Source organism: Bison bison, unplaced genomic scaffold, assembly GCF_000754665.1.
Source record: "Bison bison bison isolate TAMUID 2011002044 unplaced genomic scaffold, Bison_UMD1.0 scf7180017864371, whole genome shotgun sequence".
In the NCBI taxonomy this organism is placed as follows: domain Eukaryota; kingdom Metazoa; phylum Chordata; class Mammalia; order Artiodactyla; family Bovidae; genus Bison; species Bison bison.
The window spans coordinates 13,426,599-13,435,155 of NW_011494943.1; the positions used below are offsets into that span (position 1 = coordinate 13,426,599).

An 8,557-nucleotide genomic window follows, 5' to 3' on the forward strand; every position below is an offset into this window, starting at 1 on the left:
TTTAACACCCACATAGCAACAAGAATAAACTTTGATGTGAAATCCAAAACCTATGGCTTCTGGATTTAATAAAGACACAGACTTAATACAAAGTTTCCTTTCTCGATAGTATGTTTTAGAGAAAGTGGGTAAGTAACCACTTTTCTAACAGTGGTAAAAGTTGCTAGTGGACTGTGGCTCTACTATGTATAACATAGATGCCACATTCTGATACTCCTTTTAAAGAAGAAAATGAATAAAAACGGTACAGCTTAATCTGTTTTGAAATGTGTACTTTTAAAATTTCATGAACGTTAACTGATTAGAATGACTAAACACCGCTGAGCTGTGAAGGACAAAATTTCAAGGGAAAGACCCACTGAGCTGAATGAATATGTGACCCGGGTGGGTTCCAACAGCCTGGTTGTAGAGACCCTGCTTGGATGACAGGAAAGGTCTTCCAAAGCAGCTATGACAGAGCAGACGCGAGCAGGCTCATGGGAGGCCTGGCCCCATGGGCAGGCAAGAATCCTGCGACCCCACGTCCACTGCAAACCCTGTCTTCTCAGTTAGCTGAAGTTACCTTCATTTAGTTCTGCTAATATCTTCTAACCCGCGGGTCACACAGATGGTTGGTCCTGGAGTCCGGGAGCTGCTGCTAACTCTCACATTTTCCCAATAATAATGAAACTGAGCACTGGCTGGAGGGGTGACAGAGGCTGGGGCCTCTGGGGCAGCGACCCGTTGGGGGAACCCATTCCAGCAAGGACTCAGGGAGCAGGACACCAGTGCTTTCTTACCAGGGCTGCTGTTGACCTGCAGTGTGGCCTGAGCCCTGGACCTCATGGGAGCCTTCCGGCCCGCCCGCCCTGCTCCCCTGTAGCGCTGACCCCACAGGGTGAGCCTCTGCCCTGCTGCCCCCCCAGGGTGGAGACACCCGCCTCCCTGCCTCCCCACCCTGACTCTCAGCCGCTCAACAGCATCCTATCAAACTCTCTTACTCTTCCCAGGTCAAGAGAGAAGGATCACGTGGCTCCCACACAGATCACCGAGGTTCCCACTTTGGTCAGCCCCATCCGGGGAAGGGAGGTGGAAGTCGGGTCAGGAAGCTGGGAGGTGGTGCTGGTGACCAAGGCAGATGTCCTGGAGTGGGGCTGCTGGCTGTGGAGCTGACCGCCTCGGAGTGTAAACTGAGGAACGCGATGTCGACGGTGAATATTTGGCAGTGGAGACACTGCAGCTGCCTGGGCCCTCCGGTCCCCTGTGGGTGAGGAACAGCATGCAGCCTTGGAACCCAGCACTCACACTGGGACCTTCATGGGTGTGAACAGCAGAATCTGAAGAGGGGGGCCCGGGCACACTGTCCAGGGAAAGAGGAGGGGCTGGCTTGCGCATGAGACCCAGCAGCGAGGGGGTCACCCAAGGGCATTCACTGCAGCAAGAGGGTAGGATGGAGATGTATTCTCTGCACTTTCGTAGACCTGGAATATTTTAATTTTTAAAACAGTTTTCCTTTTTCTATTTTTTTTAAAGAAAATGTATGTGCAACAGCAAGTAAGAGGAGATGGTTGGGGGCTGCTCTTGTTAGGGGAGGGGTGACCAAAGTAAAGGGTGGCCTGGGCCCCTCTGTGAACAACCAGAGCATCACACACCCAAGTGGCCTGCTGCGCCAGGTACCAGGCTGGATGTAACCCGCTGGGGACCCAGGGTGAGCCCGGCAGCCTCGGGAGACGGAGACGAGGGCGCGGAGCGTGCAGGTGGGATGTCAAAGGTACCGGATTAGAATAAAAACAGGTACTTCCTGCTGCTGCGTTTCTCCTCCTGCATTCGAGAGGTGATCTGCCGCAACTGACGTGTTCCTATTTCCCTGTTCTTGGCGCCTTTCTGCTCCTTTGCTGTTGCGCCTTCATTCAAGCCCTTGTTTAGTTGCTCAGTCGTGTCCGACCCTTTTGCGACCCCATGGACTGTAGCCCCCCAGGCTCCTCTGTCCGTGGGATTTCCCAGGAAAGAATAGTGGAGTGGGTTGCCATTTCCTTCTCAGGGGATCTTCCCAACCCAGGGATCAAGCTCATGTCTCTTGCACTGGCAGGAGGGTTCCTACCCACTGAGCCGCCAAGGAAGCCCCCTTCAAGCACTGGGAACCGGTTCCGTGTGGTCGCCCCTGTCACATCTCCTGGCGCACACACCTCCTTGCCTCTCCCTCGTTTTCCTTTCTCCCTGAGTGTGGAAATACTCATGCTCCTTGAGTGTGAAGCACTTTTCCTGTCTCCCCACTCCTGCCTGGGCTTCTTCTGGCCCATGTTAGAGACCTGCTTCCTAGATCTTCTATCTTCTTCCTCTTCAATTTGCTTCTTAATTTTATGGAGTGTCTTCCAGTACATTTCTGAGAAGGACACAAATATTTTTCAGGAGCAAAGATTTTGAATCCTTACATGAAAAAGTCCTAGTTGTATATTCACACAACTGACAATTTGTTTAGGCTTTGAATTCAACATTCAAAATCATTTCTGTGAGAATTCTGAAATCTGTGTCCTGGTGTTTTACAGATTCCACTGCAGTTGTTGAGAAATCCACAATCAATTTTGTTCCTGCCATTCTTCTCTCCCTGGGCAAGGTCTTCTCATCTCCTGGGCAAGATACTCAAGAGCCCTTTTAATCTGACTGCCCATATCTTTGGTTCTAGCAAAGTTATTCCTAGCTAATTTACTCTCCTGCACTTAAAAAGAAATCTTACTATGCTGGACTGTGCTGTGTCAACTCAGCAAGAGCTGGGCACCAGACATCTCAGTGTGAATCCAGGTTAGAGCCAGACCAGAGTGGAACCTGCCTGCGGTTGGGATAGAAGGAAGGAGGACCATCGTCCCTGAGTCATGGTGGTTAGGCAGGAGTGACGGGGGTGATACATGAAAGGTTCCCCACCTGCACAATGTGGGTGGATATTCATGTTCTTCAGGGACAGAGCTCCTGTGCTCAGGACTCTTCTGGACCCCCCTCCATGCACCTGTTCACCTGCGTTTTTCATTGTATCCATGATCGTAAACTGTAAGCGTAAATGAATGTTTCTCTGAGTTCTGTGAGTGGCTGGAGCAAATTAACTGACAGAGGAGGGGGTCGGTGGGAACCCTGATTTATAGCCAGTCAGGTAACAGCCTGGACTTGTGACTGGGCTGAAGTGGGGCAGTCTCGTGAGGCAGAGCCCTTAATCTGTGGGGTCTGACGCTGTCTCCAGGCAGATGGAGTTAGAATTGAGTGAAACTGTACGACACCGACTCAAGTGTCTGCTCAGGATGGAAGAACTGCTCAGTGTTTGAAAAAACACATAGAGGAAAAGGCAAAGAACTAGAATAACAAAACTTTGAAAAAGAAGAATGAAGTTGGAAGACCCACACTAACTGATCTCAAACTTCCTCCATAGCTGCAGTGACCAGGACAGTGTGGCCATGGAGCGACAGACAGATCAACGCCACAGAATGGCCTGGAAACACACCCACACAAGCACAGCCAACCCGTCTCTGACAAGGTCCAAAAGCAAGTCTATGAGGAAGCTAGTATTCTCAACAAAAATGGTGTAGAAGCACTTGAACATTTGTAAGCAAGCAAGAAAGAAAGGAGAGCCTGGATCCAAAGCTCAGTTCTTTTGCAAAAAACAACTTAAAATGAATCATAGCTCTAAATGTAAAATGTAAAATTATAAAACTTCAGGAGAAAATCTTCGTGACCTATGGTTACATAAAGCATCCTGAGACATAGGTACCCAAAGCACAATCTATTTAAAAAGTAGATGAGTTGAACTTCACCAGAATTAAAAACCTGGACTCTGTGAAAGGCTCTGTTAAGTAGATGAAAGAAAAGCCATAGATGAGGAGAAAGTACTTGCAAAACTGACACCCAACAAAGGACTTTTGTCCACAAGGAAACTCAAACCCAACAGTAAGAAAACAAATAGTCCAATAAGAAAATGGGCAAAAGATCACAAGAAGCCCCCGTTAGGGAAACACAGGCAGTGCACGGATGAGACAGGCTGGAGGGCTTGCAGGAAAAATCTGACAACACCAAGTGCTGGGAGGCGGATGGCGCAGCTGCTCGGGCAGCCTCGGACGGACTTCAGTTTGAACACAGCCGCATAATCCAACCCTGGTGCTCATCTCAGGAAGTGAAACCTGTCCATGAAGGTCATGGCAGCCCTTCTAGCAACAGCCCCACAACAACCGGCACATCGCAGCAACAAGAGGAATGAACTGTTATCTCCAAGGCATCATGTGGAATGACAAAGTCACAGTTCCATTAATGTAACTGTCTCATATGACAAGATTCCAGTGAAGCAGACAGATAAGCTCTTGTCAGGGTCAGTTTCTCTGGGGTGTCAGTTTCTCTGGGGTGAAGGATAGTTCCATATCCTGACTGTGGCAGGGGTTGTGATGATGCAGAAGTGTGATGAAATTCCATACACTCCATACCCTGCAAGAATGTGTGAACTCCGAGCAGGGATGTACCAACGTGCATCTTCTGGTTTGAACACCATACTATGGGTGTAGGACATCAAGGATGGGGATCTGGGTGAAGGGCACATAGGACTCTATTTCTGCAACTTTTATGTGAGTCAATACAGTGTTTAAATTGGGCAGACTTCGTAACATGACTCTACGATCTATAGGGAAGCAGTTTTTCTAAGCAGGAATAATATTCTCAAAGAGTTTCATCAAAAATATTCAGGCATGTGTTATAAATGCACATTTCCAGAGCCACTAAATCAGAAACTATGGAAGTAGATGAGGAATCTGCATTGTTTTCAAGTTCTTGAGCTATTTTATGATCAAACAAGTTTGGGGAACACTGGTTTAGGTAGAGACTATACTTACGGAGGCAGAGGTAAACTTTAATCATCTAGAAATTTTGCTTGTCTAGAGTCCTTGGATGCTAGATAAAGTGAGAGCTTGTACATTAGCACTGACAGGTGGGCTGTACATTTTTCTCATTCCTGTTCAGGATGCTCAGATACTGCAGGGAAATGGCAGCTGGGTGACACCCTCCCTGTGGGACACACGGGGCCATGAATGAGAGGAGAGGCTGCAGAGGAGGCGGGCCATTCTCTTTGGTGCCACGCTTATCCACATACCACTGCGTCCTGTGGGCCCAGGCCAAGGGGACCACCACATACCACTGCGTCCTGTGGGCCCAGGCCAAGGGGACCACAGTGGGCTGTGGAGGAGCCAGAGAGGGCGTCCAAATGCTATGGATTGAACTGTGTCCCCCAAAGTCCACTGCAGCCCTAACCCCCCACCCCAAAACCGTATTCAGAGATGAGGCTTTTGAAGAGGTAATTAAGGTTAAATGAGGTCATAAGGGTGGGGCCCTGATCCAAGAGTCATTGGGAGTGAGTAAGTGCAGAGAAGGAGGGCCATGAGAGGGCTCAGGGAGGAGACGACCATCAGCACACCAAAGAGAGAGGCCTTAGGAGGAACCACCTGCCGGTACCTAGATCTCGAACGTCCAGCCTCCAGACTGTGAGGAACAGATGTCTGTTGTATGTGCCGTGGCAGTGTGAGTGGGCTAAGACACCAAGGAAGCACGGACCCCCGAGAGAGGCGCAAGGGGAGCTGGGAGCAGGTGTGGAGGATGAGGACCAGGTGGGGCTGGGATGAGGGACGCATCTCACACCCACACCTGCTGTCTTCCTTCTGCTGTGAACCTGAGCACCTACTCCAGGCAGCCAGAGCTGATCACAGCTACCCATGCAAGCTGCCCTGACCCCCAACCTCCCCTTGAAGCTGCCAGGACCCTCCAGGGGCAGCCTCTGAGGCAGGGATGCAGTCTGACCTTGCCTCCCCTTCCCCGCCCCACCACCGCCACACCCCAATCCAGGAGATGCAGGTCTGTTGGGAACAGCCTCTCCCTGAAGGTGTAAAGTGGGCACTGCCTGAAACAGGTGGCACAGGCTGGCACAGGCCCCAGGCCATTGGTCCAGGCTACGTTTGGAATTAGCAGAACATTAATTTTATGGTACTCTGGTTTATTGGAACTCATTGGAAAAGACCCTGATGCTGGGCAAGATGGAAGGCAGGAGAAGGGGATGACAGAGGCTGAGATGGTTGGATGGCATCACTGACTCGATGGACATGAGTTTGAGCAAGCTCTGGGAGTTGGTGATGGACTGGCATGCTGCAGTCCAAGGGGTTGCATAGAGTCAGACATGACTGAGCAATTGAATTGAACTCTGATTTAACATTGTCCTTGGTATCTAATCAGACATTCAAGTAGACACACAAATATCAAATCAAATAAGTATGACCGAGCCCCTTTGCTGTTTACCTGGAACTATCACAGTGTTGTGAATTGGCTATATTTCAATACAAAATAAAAAGTTAAAAAAAAAAATCAAACCAAAGTACGTTGCTCCCCACCTCACAAATGTGACTCAGTTTAGACTATGAACAAAGACCCTAAAGAGTGCTGGTGATTCCTGCGACTGTAACAGTTGAGAAATGGCTTAAACAGAGATACCTTCTTTCACTCTGAGAAACCTTATTCTTTAATTTCCCCTAACTTGCTAAAGAGAAACGCTGCTGAGGAAGATCCTCCCTTAATTATTTCTATGACGCTTAACAGTTAAGTCTGCCCTGGGCTCAGAACTCGTCATTCTGGCTGAGAGTGTGCTGCATGTAAATTATACCCTCAGTATTCAGTCACATAGTTTCCGCGTGACTCAGGTTCTCCCAGAGAATCCAGCACACGGCAGAAGCTGACTCAGCAGTTTCTCTCACGAGGCCACCTCCCCACTGACTCGCCGACCCTTGAAGGCTCAGGGCTGAGATGAGCGTGTCCAGAGACCCCTTGCGGGTGCAGAGTTCCACATGTGAGGGCGCTAAAGCAGGGGACCCTGGGGCTGACCGCCAGCCAGCACTCTCACACGCAATGGGACATTTTAATTTCCCAGTTAGGATATGAAAGCTCTTACTAGCTCTCCGCTGAAGTGGCTGTGATTCTTGGTTCTAAAACCAGCAGTGTGTGTGCTGGGAAATCATCTGCAAAAGGGCAGGCACGTCCCAGAACCGTGACCCGCGGGCTGGACGTGCTCCACGGACGGAAGGACCGGGGTGGCGCCAGGAGTCCCAGGCCCGGTGCTCACTCTCCATGCGCCAATGATGGTTTGCAAACTCATATCCAAATGCCAGCTGAGATGCAAGGTGATGTGAGTGTGCGCCCAGAGCCCTCGGCTTCCTGACTCTGGATGCTCAGGTCACAACCTGGAGGACAGAAGACTCTGTCCTCCTCAGAGACCTGAAGCTGCTGTGGACTCAGAGCTCCACCAGCTCACATACCCCTCAGAGGGGAAGGACAGCCTCCCAACAGCTCTGCAACAACCAGGCGCTCAGTGTGGCTGTGGGTGAACCAGGACCGCCCAGTGCAGACAGGACAGAGCTGCCCCTGTCCTGCGTGACTGTCAACATCAACCCGAGTGCTCCCACCACTACCAGAGACCCTGCCGGCTCCTGGGAGACACACGCTGGCTCTCCTCCTGCCTCACGGCTGGAGGAGCAGCAGGAAAACCACTGAGCCTCCCGGCGCCCTCGCCACCTTCCCCTGTTACTAGTGCATCTATTATCACCAGCTGTTCTGAGTGCACCACCCGTGGCCACTGGGCCGCTCCTGGAATAGTCATCTCAAAAAAGTTCATTTGGAAAAGTAAATCCAAATGCAAAAGAACTTTCTATGTGTGTGGACCAGCATGAATGGCACAGAACCTAAAAGCTGGTGAAGCAGCTTTGGTAACAGAAGCAACAGGCAAACCCAAAACTAAAGAAGAAAGGGTAAAGAACTCAGATCATCCAGAGAACTATGTGAAATAGCCCACAAGAGGGACGTGGTGGTCCCAGGCACCATTCAACTCTCAGGGTTTCTTCAGCATCACTTTGAATTCAGCAAACAGAAAGCTTGATGCCAGAATTATAAGCGGCTCTAATTTCAGAAGCCGATTATCATTATAAATCATTCCATTATACTGAGATTTCAGTTTTCAAAACCCAGAGTTTAGAAAAAAGCACTTCATTATACAGCAGGATCGCAAGGAATCGCAATGTGGGACAGACCCCAGCACCTCACTGCGAGGAGAACGTTTCCACGCCTCCTACAGCTTCTTCCTGGTTGGGCTTTGGGGGGCTGCTCCCCACTCTGACGTGGCCCAGCCCCTGAGGAACACATTTCTCCCGCCCTGGGGGATTAGGTCCTGGGAGGGGCTTGTCCAGCAAGATGGGGCCTGAAGCGTCTGCTGTTGGTGGGGCAGCCAGGGCCGGACCAGGAGGCAGACAGAACAGGCCTGGGCCCATCCCCAAGAGCCCGGGGCAACTTTAGGTCTCTGTTTTGGGGTAACTTGCTACAGAGCTTAAAGTGGGTGCAGACACATTGAGGCAGTGGCTTGTTTTCAAAGCTGGACGAAGAGAACATTTGGTTCTCATCCTCACTTAACACCTCGTCATGTGGTCAGTTCACAGGATTCCCTCGACGTCCCATGGACTTTGGGACACCCCCAGGCTGAGACCTTGAGACCCTTCTTGGCCTCTTCCTCCAGCCCCCTGCCCTG

General features: G+C 50.5%; 1 protein-coding gene across 1 annotated transcript in view; it reads right to left on the minus strand.

Annotated features, from left to right (window-relative positions):
* The window catches only part of B3GNTL1 (UDP-GlcNAc:betaGal beta-1,3-N-acetylglucosaminyltransferase-like 1), a 106,558-nt gene that overhangs the window by 40,508 nt on the left and 57,493 nt on the right, over nucleotides 1–8,557 (minus strand). The window lies entirely within an intron of this gene.